The sequence below is a fragment of the Misgurnus anguillicaudatus genome, chromosome 9 (assembly GCF_027580225.2).
Source record: "Misgurnus anguillicaudatus chromosome 9, ASM2758022v2, whole genome shotgun sequence".
NCBI lineage: Eukaryota > Metazoa > Chordata > Actinopteri > Cypriniformes > Cobitidae > Misgurnus > Misgurnus anguillicaudatus.
In genome coordinates this window covers 10,392,105-10,408,496 of record NC_073345.2, presented here as the reverse complement: position 1 = coordinate 10,408,496, position 16,392 = coordinate 10,392,105, and the positions used below count along the sequence as shown (strand labels likewise).

Genomic DNA, 16,392 nt, shown 5'->3' with positions numbered 1-16,392 from the left:
AATGATGGAATCCCGGGATTTGAACAATCTGTTTACAAGACATGATAACTGCACAGCTATGCCAGGGCATCCTAAAATTGCATAGCATTATTTGAATAAAGCCAAGTACAAGAAAGTTGGATTTCCCTGTAGACCTCCTTCCTTTAATGTAGATCGGAAAGCACAGCCGTTGAAAGAAAGGCATGGCGTGGATTTGAACAGTCTGTTGACAAGATAGGCTCTTTGACCAGTTGTTACTGGGCACCCTAACGTCACATGGCTTCAAGTCTATTCAAAACGGCAACATGTCAGTCATATTTTCTCCTGGAACCTTCTGCCTTCCATGTAAACCGGAGAGCGGAGCCGCAGAAAAGAAGGAATGGCTGGGTTTGAACAATTTGTTGACAAGACATGGACATTTACACCTACGTCAGGGCATCCTAAAATTTTCAAACTATCTTTTAATATAGACAGGTATAAGAAACACAAATATAACCGTATACCCTTCCGCCTTTAATTAAGCCCAAAGCCTACAATTATTGATGGAAGGTACCACTGGGATTTGAACCCAGAACCTTTTCTCCACAAGGCCGGTGCTATGGCCATGGCCACCCTTGAGCCTACAGCCAGGCACAAGGCATAGTGCCCTAACAGGGTTTGCTTAAGGAATTAAGTCCTATCAGTGAAGGCTTATGAGTGTCCATGAATTGGATTGGTCATTTAGCAAAACTATCAGAACGTTACGAGAGCTCTCATAAGAACCTTGAATTATCAAGGGGGTTGCACTTCATCCGTCAAAGACAGCACTTAGCTGGCCACAGACTAAAGGCACCGTTGGGATTCGAACCCAGGACCTCCTGTTTACGAGACAGGCGCTTTAACCAACTAAGCCACAGCGCCTACGCTATGTGAGAGGGTGAGTCACAGTGTGAAGAGATACAACAATCTGACAAAGAAAACGACTGAGTGGGGGTAAGAGACCACGACCACTTACAGAAGGCACCACTGGGATTTGAACCCAGGATCTCCTGTTTACAAGACAGGCGCTTTGACCAGCTAAGCCATGGCGCCCTCACAGGACAAGCTGACGGAGTCAAGTCTTATCAATGAAGGCTTTAGGCTAAAGAGTTTCAAAAAACTGGAATGGTCCATTTGCAAGTTTTCTGGAAAGTTTTGCCCATCGTCTAGGTCAGTGTTTCCCAACCCTGGTCCTCGGGCACCCCCTCCCAGAAAGTTTTAGATGTCTCCTTATTTAACACACCTGAATTAACTCATCAGCTTGTTAGGGACTCATGTTTACCATTTTGGAAGGAGGCTGATGAGTCGAATCAGGTGTTTTAAATAAGGAGACATCTAAAACTTTCTGGGAGGGGGTGCCCGAGGACCAGGATTGGGAAACACTGGCTAGGTCTTTTCATTTAAAAGATACAGCTGTCGCAACAACCATGAATTATCGGGACGTAGCACATATCAACTGAGAAAGAGCCACAGAATTAGACCATAGCTGGCAACAAGCTAATGGCACCGCTGGGATTCGAACCCAGGATCTCCTGTTTACTAGACAGGCACTTTAACCAACTAAGCCACGGCGCCACCTTCCTCCAGTGGCTTGCGGAACGGACAGTCAAAGTATGAGCAGATACAACAATGTGAGAAGAAAACCGTGAAGAAGGGCCATCAGAGCTAAAAGGCTACGACTCTGGTGGGACTCGAACCCACAACCTTTGAATCGCTTCGTTTCATAATCTAGAAGTCCAATGCGCTATCCATTGCGCCACAGAGCCAATAGCACAGCCCCTTGATGTTTTGCACATAATCCTGGAGGAAGACAGATTTAAAGTATTATTATGAGCTTTTGTATATTTAAGCCCAAGAGTTACAGTCACTATTTGTACCTCCTGCTCTTTACATATGACAGTGAGCACAATTGTCAAATGGGAGGCAGTTCTGGGATCCGATTTCAGGACCTCCAGATTAAAGGACAGGCGCTTTGACCAGCTAATGCTGTGAAACCTAACGTCACAAGTCTTTGGATCTTTTGAAAACGCAAACAAGTCTTTCATGTTCCCTACTACGGGACCTCCTGCCTTTCATGTAGACCAGAGAGAACAGCCGCTGAAATGATGGAATCCCGGGATTTGAACAATCTGTTTACAAGACATGATAACTGCACAGCTATGCCAGGGCATCCTAAAATTGCATAGCATTATTTGAATAAAGCCAAGTACAAGAAAGTTGGATTTCCCTGTAGACCTCCTTCCTTTAATGTAGATCGGAAAGCACAGCCGTTGAAAGAAAGGCATGGCGTGGATTTGAACAGTCTGTTGACAAGATAGGCTCTTTGACCAGTTGTTACTGGGCACCCTAACGTCACATGGCTTCAAGTCTATTCAAAACGGCAACATGTCAGTCATATTTTCTCCTGGAACCTTCTGCCTTCCATGTAAACCGGAGAGCGGAGCCGCAGAAAAGAAGGAATGGCTGGGTTTGAACAATTTGTTGACAAGACATGGACATTTACACCTACGTCAGGGCATCCTAAAATTTTCAAACTATCTTTTAATATAGACAGGTATAAGAAACACAAATATAACCGTATACCCTTCCGCCTTTAATTAAGCCCAAAGCCTACAATTATTGATGGAAGGTACCACTGGGATTTGAACCCAGAACCTTTTCTCCACAAGGCCGGTGCTATGGCCATGGCCACCCTTGAGCCTACAGCCAGGCACAAGGCATAGTGCCCTAACAGGGTTTGCTTAAGGAATTAAGTCCTATCAGTGAAGGCTTATGAGTGTCCATGAATTGGATTGGTCATTTAGCAAAGCTATCAGAACGTTACGAGAGCTCTCATAAGAACCTTGAATTATCAAGGGGGTTGCACTTCATCCGTCAAAGACAGCACTTAGCTGGCCACAGACTAAAGGCACCGTTGGGATTCGAACCCAGGACCTCCTGTTTACGAGACAGGCGCTTTAACCAACTAAGCCACAGCGCCTACGCTATGTGAGAGGGTGAGTCACAGTGTGAAGAGATACAACAATCTGACAAAGAAAACGACTGAGTGGGGGTAAGAGACCACGACCACTTACAGAAGGCACCACTGGGATTTGAACCCAGGATCTCCTGTTTACAAGACAGGCGCTTTGACCAGCTAAGCCATGGCGCCCTCACAGGACAAGCTGACGGAGTCAAGTCTTATCAATGAAGGCTTTAGGCTAAAGAGTTTCAAAAAACTGGAATGGTCCATTTGCAAGTTTTCTGGAAAGTTTTGCCCATCGTCTAGGTCAGTGTTTCCCGGCCCTGGTCCTCGGGCGCCCCCTCCCGGAGGGTTTTGGATGTCTCCTTGTTTAACACACCTGAACTAACTCATCAGCTTGTTAGGGACACATGTTTACCATTTTGGAAGGAGGCTGATGAGTCGAATCAGGTGTTTCAAATAAGGAGACATCCAAAACCCTCTGGGAGGGGGCGCCCGAGGACCAGGATTGGGAAACACTGGCTAGGTCTTTTCACTAAAAAGAGACAGCTGTCGCAACAACCATGAATTATCGGGACGTAGCACATATCAACTGAGAAAGAGCCACAGAATTAGACCATAGCTGGCAACAAGCTAAAGGCACCGCTGGGATTCGAACCCAGGATCTCCTGTTTACTAGACAGGCACTTTAGCCAACTAAGCCACGGCGCCACCTTCCTCCAGTGGCTTGCGGAACGGACAGTCAAAGTATGAGCAGATACAACAATGTGAGAAGAAAACCATGAAGAAGGGCCATCAGAGCTAAAAGGCTACGACTCTGGTGGGACTCGAACGCACAACCTTTGAATCGCTTCGTTTCATAATCTAGAAGTCCAATGCGCTATCCATTGCGCCACAGAGCCAATAGCAAAGCCCCTTGATGTTTTGCACGTAATCTTGGAGGAAGACAGATTTAAAGTATTATTATGAGCTTTTGTATATTTAAGCCCAAGAGTTACAGTCACTATTTGTACCTCCTGCTCTTTACATATGACAGTGAGCACAATTGTCAAATGGGAGGCAGTTCTGGGATCCGATTTCAGGACCTCCAGATTAAAGGACAGGCGCTTTGACCAGCTAATGCTGTGAAACCTAACGTCACAAGTCTTTAGATCTTTTGAAAACGCAAACAAGTCTTTCATGTTCCCTACTACGGGACCTCCTGCCTTTCATGTAGACCAGAGAGAACAGCCGCTGAAATGATGGAATCCCGGGATTTGAACAATCTGTTTACAAGACATGATAACTGCACAGCTATGCCAGGGCATCCTAAAATTGCATAGCATTATTTGAATAAAGCCAAGTACAAGAAAGTTGGATTTCCCTGTAGACCTCCTTCCTTTAATGTAGATCGGAAAGCACAGCCGTTGAAAGAAAGGCATGGCGTGGATTTGAACAGTCTGTTGACAAGATAGGCTCTTTGACCAGTTGTTACTGGGCACCCTAACGTCACATGGCTTCAAGTCTATTCAAAACGGCAACATGTCAGTCATATTTTCTCCTGGAACCTTCTGCCTTCCATGTAAACCGGAGAGCGGAGCCGCAGAAAAGAAGGAATGGCTGGGTTTGAACAATTTGTTGACAAGACATGGACATTTACACCTACGTCAGGGCATCCTAAAATTTTCAAACTATCTTTTAATATAGACAGGTATAAGAAACACAAATATAACCGTAGACCCTTCCGCCTTTAATTAAGCCCAAAGCCTACAATTATTGATGGAAGGTACCACTGGGATTTGAACCCAGAACCTTTTCTCCACAAGGCAGGTGCTATGGCCATGGGCACCCTTGAGCCTAAAGCCAGGCACAAGCCATAGTGCCCTAACAGGGTTTGCTTAAGGAATTAAGTCCTATCAGTGAAGGCTTATGAGTGTCCATGAATTGGATTGGTCATTTAGCAAAACTATCAGAACGTTACGAGAGCTCTCATAAGAACCTTGAATTATCAAGGGGGTTGCACTTCATCCGTCAAAGACAGCACTTAGCTGGCCACAGACTAAAGGCACCGCTGGGATTCGAACCCAGGACCTCCTGTTTACGAGACAGGCGCTTTAACCAACTAAGCCACAGCGCCTACGCTACGTGAGAGGGTGAGTCACAGTGTGAAGAGATACAACAATCTGACAAAGAAAACGACTGAGTGGGGTAAGAGACAACGACCACTTACAGAAGGCACCACTGGGATTTGAACCCAGGATCTCCTGTTTACAAGACAGGCGCTTTGACCAGCTAAGCCACGGCGCCCTCACAGGACAAGCTGACGGAGTCAAGTCTTATCAATGAAGGCTTTAGGCTAAAGAGTTTCAAAAAACTGGAATGGTCCATTTGCAAGTTTTCTGGAAAGTTTTGCCCATCGTCTAGGTCAGTGTTTCCCAACCCTGGTCCTCGGGCACCCCCTCCCAGAAAGTTTTAGATGTCTCCTTATTTAACACACCTGAATTAACTCATCAGCTTGTTAGGGACACATGTTTACCATTTTGGAAGGAGGCTGATGAGTCGAATCAGATGTTTCAAACAAGGAGACATCCAAAACTCTCCGGGAGGGGGCGCCCGAGGACCAGGACTGGGAAACACTGGCTAGGTCTTTTCACTAAAAAGAGACAGCTGTCGCAACAACCATGAATTATCGGGACGTAGCACATATCAACTGAGAAAGAGCCACAGAATTAGACCATAGCTGGCAACAAGCTAAAGGCACCGCTGGGATTCGAACCCAGGATCTCCTGTTTACTAGACAGGCACTTTAACCAACTAAGCCACGGCGCCACCTTCCTCCAGTGGCTTGCGGAACGGACAGTCAAAGTATGAGCAGATACAACAATGTGAGAAGAAAACCGTGAAGAAGGGCCATCAGAGCTAAAAGGCTACGACTCTGGTGGGACTCGAACCCACAACCTTTGAATCGCTTCATTTCATAATCTAGAAGTCCAATGCGCTATCCATTGCGCCACAGAGCCAATAGCAAAGCCCCTTGATGTTTTGCACATAATCCTGGAGGAAGACAGATTTAAAGTATTATTATGAGCTTTTGTATATTTAAGCCCAAGAGTTACAGTCACTATTTGTACCTCCTGCTCTTTACATATGACAGTGAGCACAATTGTCAAATGGGAGGCAGTTCTGGGATCCGATTTCAGGACCTCCAGATTAAAGGACAGGCGCTTTGACCAGCTAATGCTGTGAAACCTAACGTCACAAGTCTTTGGATCTTTTGAAAACGCAAACAAGTCTTTCATGTTCCCTACTACGGGACCTCCTGCCTTTCATGTAGACCAGAGAGAACAGCCGCTGAAATGATGGAATCCCGGGATTTGAACAATCTGTTTACAAGACATGATAACTGCACAGCTATGCCAGGGCATCCTAAAATTGCATAGCATTATTTGAATAAAGCCAAGTACAAGAAAGTTGGATTTCCCTGTAGACCTCCTTCCTTTAATGTAGATCGGAAAGCACAGCCGTTGAAAGAAAGGCATGGCTTGGATTTGAACAGTCTGTTGACAAGATAGGCTCTTTGACCAGTTGTTACTGGGCACCCTAACGTCACATGGCTTCAAGTCTATTCAAAACGGCAACATGTCAGTCATATTTTCTCCTGGAACCTTCTGCCTTCCATGTAAACCGGAGAGCGGAGCCGCAGAAAAGAAGGAATGGCTGGGTTTGAACAATTTGTTGACAAGACATGGACATTTACACCTACGTCAGGGCATCCTAAAATTTTCAAACTATCTTTTAATATAGACAGGTATAAGAAACACAAATATAACCGTAGACCCTTCCGCCTTTAATTAAGCCCAAAGCCTACAATTATTGATGGAAGGTACCACTGGGATTTGAACCCAGAACCTTTTCTCCACAAGGCAGGTGCTATGGCCATGGGCACCCTTGAGCCTAAAGCCAGGCACAAGCCATAGTGCCCTAACAGGGTTTGCTTAAGGAATTAAGTCCTATCAGTGAAGGCTTATGAGTGTCCATGAATTGGATTGGTCATTTAGCAAAACTATCAGAACGTTACGAGAGCTCTCATAAGAACCTTGAATTATCAAGGGGGTTGCACTTCATCCGTCAAAGACAGCACTTAGCTGGCCACAGACTAAAGGCACCGCTGGGATTCGAACCCAGGACCTCCTGTTTACGAGACAGGCGCTTTAACCAACTAAGCCACAGCGCCTACGCTACGTGAGAGGGTGAGTCACAGTGTGAAGAGATACAACAATCTGACAAAGAAAACGACTGAGTGGGGTAAGAGACAACGACCACTTACAGAAGGCACCACTGGGATTTGAACCCAGGATCTCCTGTTTACAAGACAGGCGCTTTGACCAGCTAAGCCACGGCGCCCTCACAGGACAAGCTGACGGAGTCAAGTCTTATCAATGAAGGCTTTAGGCTAAAGAGTTTCAAAAAACTCGAATGGTCCATTTGCAAGTTTTCTGGAAAGTTTTGCCCATCGTCTAGGTCTTTTAGCAAAACTATCAGAACGTTATGAGAGCTGTCATAAGAACTTTGAATTATCAGGGGGTTGCACTCCATCCGGCAAAGACAGCACTTAGCTGGCCACAGACTGGCACCGCTGGGATTCGAACCCAGGACCTCCTCTTTACGAGACAGGCACTTTAACCAACTAAGGCACGGCATCATGCAATTTTAGGTCGAAAAGGGTTGTACATATTCACCTAATGAGTAATGGGTGTGTTTTGGGCGTAATGTGCAATAAACCAATTAGAGTCTTATCTCTCATCCCCTTTAAAAACCAGTTGTGCTTGCGCTATGTATAATCCCAATTTAGATGATGGAATGAATGCAACATCATCATCTACAAGATTCTCTATAAAAGTACATGACATTTTAGTCACTAAGATGATCTATGCACCTAAGTATATCTTATTAGCTTTACAAGTCATTTCAATTTACTGTTTTAATTTTTTTAAGTTGAAAGTTTAGTGTAATATATAAAAATATAAAGTCGTAAGTTAAAATGGTTTGCACTGGCAATTTAATTATAACTTAAAGACAGCTAAAATTTTTTTTACAGTGTACATGATAAAAATGTGCACAATGAATGAATGTTCTAAAGCAACTAACAAGATTAAACACCGCTACTCCTTTAAAAATGGGGAGGAGACCACAAGAAACTCAGAGTTTACAGGATAAAACCTGCTCCCGACCAGGTTAGGTTCAGAGAGTATGTTACTCCGGAAACAGACTCTGAGTATAAGGGTGCACTCACACTATCCAAACCAAACCGCGCTCGGGCACGTTTGACCCCCAAAGCCTGGTTTGTTTGACAAGTGTGATCGCTCTGTTCCGCGCCCGGGCGCGGATTGGTTAATCGCGCCACGGCCGGGTTGCAGAGGTGGGCCGGAGCGCGGTTCACTTGGGCTCAGGTGCGGAAGGCTGTGGTGTGAGCGCATTCGCGCCTGAGCGCGATTCAAAAAGTGAAGACGTCAGCTGCGCGACCACTCACCTTCATCTGCCGCCGTAAAAACCTTGTGATGCGCGCAGCGGGGTTACGTGAATGTCCGAGCTGCGCACGTGACAGATCAACTAAGCAATATGATGACATGTGAGAGGGCTGTCTGTAATCGCGCACCAAACGACTCCGGGTAAAAAACACAGACTTATCATTATGGTGGGTTCCAGTGTTAAGGGCAGGGGCGTGTCTAGAAGGGGGGCATGGGGTGGCACCGCCCCCCCCTTGGAATATGATTGCCCCCCCCTGGTGCCCCCCCTCCAATCTTATTGGGCCAGCTAGATTTACTGTCAACCTGAAAATGCCCTCCGCACCATTGGACCAGAGAGCTGTCAATCACTGTTTGATTTGAGACTCGCGCGAACGCGAAGACGAAGCGAGCACAGTAGTTGCACGTTTTTAAAACAGGAGGAAAGATACACCATGACACCCACCACACCATTGGACCAGTTGTCAGACACCCACCACACCATTGGACCAGTTGTCAATCACTGTTTGATTTGAGACTCGCGCGAACCCGAAGATGAAGCGAGCACAGTAGTTGCGCGTTTTTAAAACAGGAGGAAAGAGACACCACGACACCCACCGCACAATTAGACCAATTGTCAATCACTGTTTGATTTGAGACTCGTGCAAACGAGAAGAAGGAGGGCGCACCGCCACAGACTCAACACTGGCACAAATCAAAAAGATTTTCCATGATTACCATTTACATTTTATTTTACTATTTAAAACGGCTTCATGTGCTTTTGCAAGCGCTCAGCAGCGCCTCTCTCTCTCTCGCGTGCACGCTTTCTCACTGCTGCGTGCGGAACCTCGACAGTGCCTCTCTGACACTGAGTGAAGGAGTTAAAAGTTGGCGGTGTTTTCCACCTGGGTTCCGTTGTCTTTTCACGTAAAAGTTAACAGTCAACAGATGTTACTGACAGTTGATCGAGTATTATGACTTAACGAAAGGTTAGTGTTTTCCCACACACACACACACACACACACACACACACACCAGTTCTCTGTGCACGAGCTCTCTCTCTCCCTCCCTATGGTGCGGTATGCGCGCGCACGCTTAACAGTATTCTCTGATATTTTTGAATTTGCGCTGAATTGTCTGCGCTATACGCGATCTACAATAAAACTATCACTCGCATTTAAAATTAAAAGCGCTCATAAACACAATCAGATTAGAAGATCAACCCTGCATGAGACACACAGATAATCCGAAATCACCTCGTATCAGCTCTTCAATGTAAATTGTATCAGACAATGTCGCATTTAAATTAGGATTTTAGCAGTATAAAGTAACGGTTGGATTAAACACGAGGTGTTATTGGGTCGTGTTTAGTCACTAGCTTAAACTCTTTCTTGTTGTCTGACAACATATCAGATAATATGTAAAAATAGCATTCAGTTGTGTTAAAATACAATATAGGCTAATAAACAATGAAAGTCAGATCAGACAGAGTAGTAAAACAAATTTTTAAGTAGGCTAATATTTTCCCAAAATCCTGATATGTCAGAATGTTAACTAATACCAGCTACACGCAATGTAGATAGCCTACTTAAAGGAACAGTTCACTTAATTTAAATGGTCATATACCTAAACTTGTTTTAAACCTGTATGAGTTTCTTTCTTCTGCTGAACACAAAAAAGAAAAGAGTTAAGAATGCCGGTAACCAAAATCAGTTGATGGATCCCATTGACTTCATATGTAGGAACAAAATAACATGCAGTCAAAATGGGGTTCATCAACTTTCTGGCTACTAAGATTCTTCAAAATATTTTATTTTGTTTTCAGCCGAAGAAAAACTCATACAGGTTTGAAATAACTCAAGGATGAGTAAATTATGACAATTTATTTAAAGTGAACTATTCTGGAACAGAACTGTTGTTTAATCCATGCAAAATACAAAAAATTAATACCATCTATATACATGACGCGACTTCCATGTAAGGAGACCCACAGTGTATGTAGATAAAAATGGCAATACGTAATAAAACGGCAAATAATGTTTGTTTTGTAGGCTCTTTTATACACGTCTGATAATATAGTTATGTATATCATATTGCATTTCTATCAAGAGATCTTTGTAAAAGTCCCATATTGCACCTTTAAGTAAATAATATGCTGGTTATGTAGACGGCTCTCTAGGTTTGGATCTGAGCCATAGATTAAGTACACAGTGATAGAAAGCTGGTATATGGAGCACTATCACAGCGCTGACAGATAAACCGCAATGTCACAAGTAAAACAACATTCCCCATTAAATACCACGCACGCTTTCAGCTTCAGTCAGTGAGGTCATCTGAACGATCCAACCCAGACCACAGATAAGGTGTCCGAGTTTCACTTCTATCTTCGGTGCGCCTGGGAAGGAAATGAACATGTTGGAGAAAATTACTATCACTGGGACAAGCTGCATATTTATGGGACATGTTGAGTAATTTGTATTATGGCGACTATTAGATTAACCATAAGTCATAATTAGACGTGAAGCAGCTGCGGCCAATCTAACGCAATCTTGCTGTCGTGAAGTTATTGGAATTAACTCGTCTCTGAAGCTCTTTGCTGTTTATGGAGTTAGCACAACAGAAACTTGGGCCTGTTGCGCAAAGCAAAGCATTTTCTAGTTATGAGAGAATGACTCAACGTCGACATGCAGTATTGTTTTGCATCATCAAGCTTAGGTTAACTGGATTGTTTTATGCAATGATTTAACTCATTAGTGTGTTTATGCTACGGGCATGTATAAAAAACACAAATCCTGAGGTTTTTTTTAGGACAAAGACCTCTGCTTGGTGGATCATAAATCAGGCGATGAAATACATATAAACACATCTCTCAAACATTTTCTTTAGAAATCTGCTTTTGTGCATAATTCTGGGTGAAATTTAAGTGGTATAGTGTTCCCGTAGGACATTTGGTAGAGAATTGCATTGGGTTTGATTCCAAGGTAACACCCGTTGATTTACATATGTTTAGATTGAATTTACTGTAAGGGTATGTTTACAGGGCAACAATGTACTAAAGTTTTGTGTACACATGACATTGCTTTCAAAGCAATCCCGCTTCACATGGATCTTCAAAATGACAAAAAAATTCTGTATTCATGCCAGGCCAGTAGTTGGGCACCATTTGATGTTACTATTTACAATTCAATTCACATTTATTTGTGTAGTGCTTTTGCAGTTTACACTGTTGCAAAGCAGCTTTACAAAAGTAGAAAACACATAAAACACAACAATTAAGAATATTTAAAAATTATAGATCAGTTTATAGACGGTTCAGCAGTAATAACATAAACAAACAGCTTTTGTAGAACACACGTAACTTCCTGTAAACTCCACTGAATATAAATAACAACAAAGTCATTTTAAAGTAATTTATTTATATAACAAGCAAAATAAATAACATGTAGATAATGCACACCCAAGGTGGTTATGCGGTAAGATGCGAAGCAGAGCATGCATTATTTTTAAATAATTCTGGAGGACTGGAAGGACTGGAGTCAATTATTCTGCTTATACCACAATTTTGTTTTTACAAAACCATGCACTTTGTATTAATTTTCAAAAGCATGAATCTAGAGGCCCTTAAAATGCAGCTGTTATGAAAATAAATGGCAAAAGCGAATAAAGTTTTCAATTTTTAAAGGGGGTGTGTGTAAAGTTTACCGGCATCTAGTGGTGAGATTTCAAATTGCAACCAACAGCTCACCCCTCAATTTCAAAACGCCTATGGTAGCAGGAGAAACATGTCATTGTCTGAAACAACGTAGAGACGAAACGCGCTCTGTTGAGCATTTTGCGCATTTAGGGCTACTGTAAAAACATGAAGACGACTTTAATGTAAGTGGACTCGTGGTGTTTATAGATAAAACAATTTATTGTAAGGTAATAAAAACAATACAGTTCATCCTGTAAGCTCTTTATACACCACATAGTTGTGTATATTATGTTGCATTTCTGTCAAGAGATCCTTTTAAAGCTTACACAGCAGTGGCGGCTGGTGACTGCTTATCCGAGGGGCGTGAATTCAAAATATGTGTTCAGAGTGTCATGTGTGTTGCTCTTGTTTTTAAAATATGTGTTTGCTGCATTGTGTGAACCATGTGCATCACATGTTTTGTCAAAATAAGTGCCTGCTGCATACGCGTCGAAACTGTTTGTGAGAAAAGAGACGCTCACGTTCACAAAATACACGCAAGACAGTAACTTAAAAGGATTACTAAATTTTCTTAAAAAAAAATCCAGATAATTTACTCACCACCATGTCATTCAAAATGTTGATGTCTTTCTTTGTTCAGTCGAGAAGAAATTCTGTTTTTTGAGGAAAACATTCTGATATTTCTAATTTTAATGGACTTTAATGGACCCCAACACTTAACAGTTTTATTGCAGTTTAAAATTGCAGTTTCAAAGGCCTGTAAACGATTTCAAACGAGACATAAGGGTCTTATCTAGCGAAACGATTGTCATATTTGGCAAGAAAAATAAAAAATATGCACTTTTAAACCACAACTTCTTGTCTTTCTCCGGTCCTGTGACATGCCAGCTCGACCTCACGTAATTGCGTAATGACGTGGAAAGGTCACGTGTTACATATATGAAACGCACATTTGCGGACCATTTTAAACAATAAACTGACACAAAGTTAATTAGTATCATTCCACATACAACAACGTCAGAACGGTCCTCTTTCTCCACACTTTGTAAACACTGGGGCGGAGTTTCACATACGAGACCTTTTGACGTGATGACGTATTGCGTGAGGTCACGCTGGCGCGTCGCAGGACCGGAGGAGGACGAGAGGTTGTGATTTGGAGGTGCATATTTTTTGTTTTTCTTGCCAAATATGACAATCGTTTCGCTAGATAAGACCTTTATGCCTCGTTTGGGATCGTTTATAGCCATTTGAAACTGCAATTTTAAACTGCATTAAAACTGTTAAGTGTTGGGGTCCATTAAAATGAGAAAAATCCTGGAATGTTTTCCTCAAAAAACATAATTTCTTCTCGACTGAACAAAGAAAGACATCAACATTTTGGAGGACATGGTATTGAGAAAATTATCTGGATTTTTTAAGAAAATGGACTAATATTTTAACAGTAAACTCTGATTACGCATGAGATTATGTATCTGGCAAAAGCGAGCGTCTCTTTTATCATAAACCCTTTAGACGCGTCTGCAGCAGGCACTTATTTTGACAAGACACGTGATGCACACAGGATCTCTCAAAGTGCAAAACTTTAAATTACGAACCACACACATGACGGGCTACATACATGTTGTGACGAGCTTCTCATCGTGCGCCCTCGAAAAAAGAAGTCACCGGCCGCCACTGTTACACAGTGCACCTTTAATTCAAAATGGTGTTGTGTAAATGACACAAAATAAATAAATAAATGTAAACTTTTTGTACAAGTAGAGTATTTAAAGCCACAAACTGTGCTGTAATAGCCATTACTTTGCTCTTGTTCAATGGACAGCAGTCAGTCCCCTTTATGTCATTCCAATTGGCCTTGTGCCTTAATAAAATGACCACGCAGACACAACCGACTGTTTGACACAATCTGGGTGGTTAAGAAAGTTTACATATTTCTGTTTTTGCCAACTGAAAGGATCTAAGAACAGCTTGGGTATTCAAGTCAAGACCAAACATCATTCCACAGTCTCAGTGTTGTTCTTTTAGTAAAAAAAGTATGAAAAGTATGTTTTAATAAGCTGTAAACGGCACCAGTGATCAAAAGGACAACTCTCATTGTAACGTTTTGTTTTAAAAGCCCATTCCCTTTATCCTCTCGACGTAAAACGACAGATGAGACGAATGTGTACAACGACAGCTCATAAAGGTTTTTCTATTTATAGTTGCAGTATAAAGGTCTTGGCTTGCATGCGGGGCAGACAGTCTAAATTGAATATTTCTGTGATTCGTGTTGATTCTATGTATGGTAACAGTCCACAGGTACTCTATGTCCCCCAAAATGAGCCTTTCCTCTCGCCAGAACATTGACAGACAGATACAGCCCTCAGTAACCCCTCCAGTGCTTGACTCAAAGTCCAAGTCTGATTAAATTCCCCGGCATTGTTTTTTCAGTGTTCAGAGAAAGCTGTAATGCTATGTGTATATAATGTGCTCACATCTATGGCACTCTCATACTATGGTGATACCATTGCATGATTTATGCGATGACATGCTAGGAGGCTTAACTTTATCTTTTTTTTATTTTTTTGACATGGTGTTTGCCAAAAAGATGATGTAATATAGGTGCCTGGATTACCGTATCAGTGCCGGAGGCCAAGAATGAGTACATTCTGACTGAAGAGTACATGGCCTGATTTCATGTATGCTGAATGTATAGGGTTACATGCTACACATTTTGTGGCTGAAGATCAATTTATTTTTTATAATTTGTAAACATCACCACAATGATGTTGTGGGTGGTTGCTATGTCAAAATACTTGCCTGTTGCACATGCATCAAAAGGATTTAAAATAAAAGAGATGCTCACGTATTTCACAAAATACTTGCAAGATAAAAGTCTCTTTTATCATACATTTGTTAAATGAATCATGTTAAAATACTTTGTAAGTATGTGCAAAAATGTGCCGTTTTTGAGTGTGTCCTTTAAATAATGTAAATGAGATGATCTCTGCACTAAATGGCAGTGCTGTGGTTGGATAGTGCAGATTAAGGGGCGGTATTATCCCCTGCTGACATCACAGGGGGAGCCAAATTTCTGACATATTTTTTTACATGCTTACAAAATTATAGCACTTAAAGCAACACTATGTAGTTTTTTTACCTTTAAATAATGTCTCTAAAATTATTTCAGTGATAGAACAACTTTTAACTGGACAAATTGAACTGTTGCTGCAACCTGAGCAGCCTCCTAGCTGCTACAAGCACACTCTTAAAGTGGCGGTGGAGGGTAGAGCACACAGCCCCGCCCCTCCCCCTGCCTGCAGAAGAGTGTCTGATACCAGGCACTGTTGCACTTTTTAACCACATGGGGGAGCTGTAAGTCATTTTTACATGGAAACTACATAGTGTTGCTTTAAACATGGAAAAAGTCAGATTTTCATGATTAGATTGGATGAAGGGTTTAGGGACTACAGCCTTTTCAAAGATAACTCCCATATTTTAAAGAGGGCAGACGTAATGGACAGTTGACTTAAAAGCTATTTTATGGACAGGTATTTGTTCAATCATTTCCTCATAAATGAAAAATGTTAAAGGTCTGGAGTTGATTTAAAGTGTGTTCATTTGGATTTGAAAGATGTGGCTGTGACATATCTATGCAAGTGATACAGACCATTTTAGGTTTCAAAACACAACAAATCCATCAGTCAGACAGGAGGAACATTTCTAGATGCCAGATCAACAATTTAGTACATTCTGAGAAAAAAAACTGGTGAGCTAAGCAACAAAAAAATCCTAGACGTCCATATAAGATAACAGTGGTGGATGATCGCATTATCCTCTCCATGATCAAGAAAACCCTCTTTACAATGTCCAGACAAATGCAGAACACTCTACAGGAGGTAAAGATGTCGTTTTTAATCAAATCAATAAAGAGAAGATATTACAAGGAGAAATACACCACAAGATGGTAAGCCTCAAGAATATGAAGGGAAGATTAGACTCCTAAAAAAGTCAGACAGCTCTCAAAAAGCTTTATTTGGAGAGATAAAACTAATATCAACATGTATAAGAACATCTCATGATATCACCAGACAACATCTTCAGTAAAATAGTGTTCAGGCAGTGGGATTGCATTTCTATGCATGGGTCGCTGGTGTTTTTTGGTGATGTAACTGAAGACAGAAACATTCAGATTAATTTTTCACTTCTCTGGACATTGTAAAGGTTTTTTTTATCATGGAGAGAATAATACCCACCATTGTCATCTTATATGGACG

The 16,392-nt window shown here is 42.0% G+C and overlaps 14 non-coding genes across 14 annotated transcripts; all 14 read right to left on the bottom strand.

The window, feature by feature from the left end:
- Positions 1 to 805: 805 nt before the first annotated feature.
- trnat-cgu (transfer RNA threonine (anticodon CGU)) lies at positions 806 to 879 on the bottom strand. The gene has a single exon. It is a non-coding gene; the product is annotated as a tRNA-Thr (tRNA).
- Positions 880 to 976: 97 nt separating this feature from the next.
- On the bottom strand, positions 977 to 1,050 carry trnat-ugu (transfer RNA threonine (anticodon UGU)). The gene has a single exon. It is a non-coding gene; the product is annotated as a tRNA-Thr (tRNA).
- A 448-nt stretch (positions 1,051 to 1,498) lies between these two features.
- On the bottom strand, positions 1,499 to 1,572 carry trnat-agu (transfer RNA threonine (anticodon AGU)). Its single transcript has one exon. It is a non-coding gene; the product is annotated as a tRNA-Thr (tRNA).
- Positions 1,573 to 1,673: 101 nt separating this feature from the next.
- Positions 1,674 to 1,763, bottom strand: trnar-ucu (transfer RNA arginine (anticodon UCU)). Its single transcript is given in 2 exon segments — positions 1,674 to 1,709; positions 1,727 to 1,763. It is a non-coding gene; the product is annotated as a tRNA-Arg (tRNA).
- A 1,140-nt stretch (positions 1,764 to 2,903) lies between these two features.
- trnat-cgu (transfer RNA threonine (anticodon CGU)) lies at positions 2,904 to 2,977 on the bottom strand. The gene has a single exon. It is a non-coding gene; the product is annotated as a tRNA-Thr (tRNA).
- A 97-nt stretch (positions 2,978 to 3,074) lies between these two features.
- Positions 3,075 to 3,148, bottom strand: trnat-ugu (transfer RNA threonine (anticodon UGU)). Its single transcript has one exon. It is a non-coding gene; the product is annotated as a tRNA-Thr (tRNA).
- Positions 3,149 to 3,596: 448 nt separating this feature from the next.
- Positions 3,597 to 3,670, bottom strand: trnat-agu (transfer RNA threonine (anticodon AGU)). The gene has a single exon. It is a non-coding gene; the product is annotated as a tRNA-Thr (tRNA).
- A 1,331-nt stretch (positions 3,671 to 5,001) lies between these two features.
- Positions 5,002 to 5,075, bottom strand: trnat-cgu (transfer RNA threonine (anticodon CGU)). The gene has a single exon. It is a non-coding gene; the product is annotated as a tRNA-Thr (tRNA).
- A 96-nt stretch (positions 5,076 to 5,171) lies between these two features.
- Positions 5,172 to 5,245, bottom strand: trnat-ugu (transfer RNA threonine (anticodon UGU)). Its single transcript has one exon. It is a non-coding gene; the product is annotated as a tRNA-Thr (tRNA).
- Positions 5,246 to 5,693: 448 nt separating this feature from the next.
- Positions 5,694 to 5,767, bottom strand: trnat-agu (transfer RNA threonine (anticodon AGU)). Its single transcript has one exon. It is a non-coding gene; the product is annotated as a tRNA-Thr (tRNA).
- A 101-nt stretch (positions 5,768 to 5,868) lies between these two features.
- On the bottom strand, positions 5,869 to 5,958 carry trnar-ucu (transfer RNA arginine (anticodon UCU)). Its single transcript is given in 2 exon segments — positions 5,869 to 5,904; positions 5,922 to 5,958. It is a non-coding gene; the product is annotated as a tRNA-Arg (tRNA).
- A 1,140-nt stretch (positions 5,959 to 7,098) lies between these two features.
- Positions 7,099 to 7,172, bottom strand: trnat-cgu (transfer RNA threonine (anticodon CGU)). Its single transcript has one exon. It is a non-coding gene; the product is annotated as a tRNA-Thr (tRNA).
- Positions 7,173 to 7,268: 96 nt separating this feature from the next.
- Positions 7,269 to 7,342, bottom strand: trnat-ugu (transfer RNA threonine (anticodon UGU)). Its single transcript has one exon. It is a non-coding gene; the product is annotated as a tRNA-Thr (tRNA).
- Positions 7,343 to 7,566: 224 nt separating this feature from the next.
- Positions 7,567 to 7,640, bottom strand: trnat-cgu (transfer RNA threonine (anticodon CGU)). Its single transcript has one exon. It is a non-coding gene; the product is annotated as a tRNA-Thr (tRNA).
- Between the last annotated feature and the right edge of the window lie 8,752 nt (positions 7,641 to 16,392).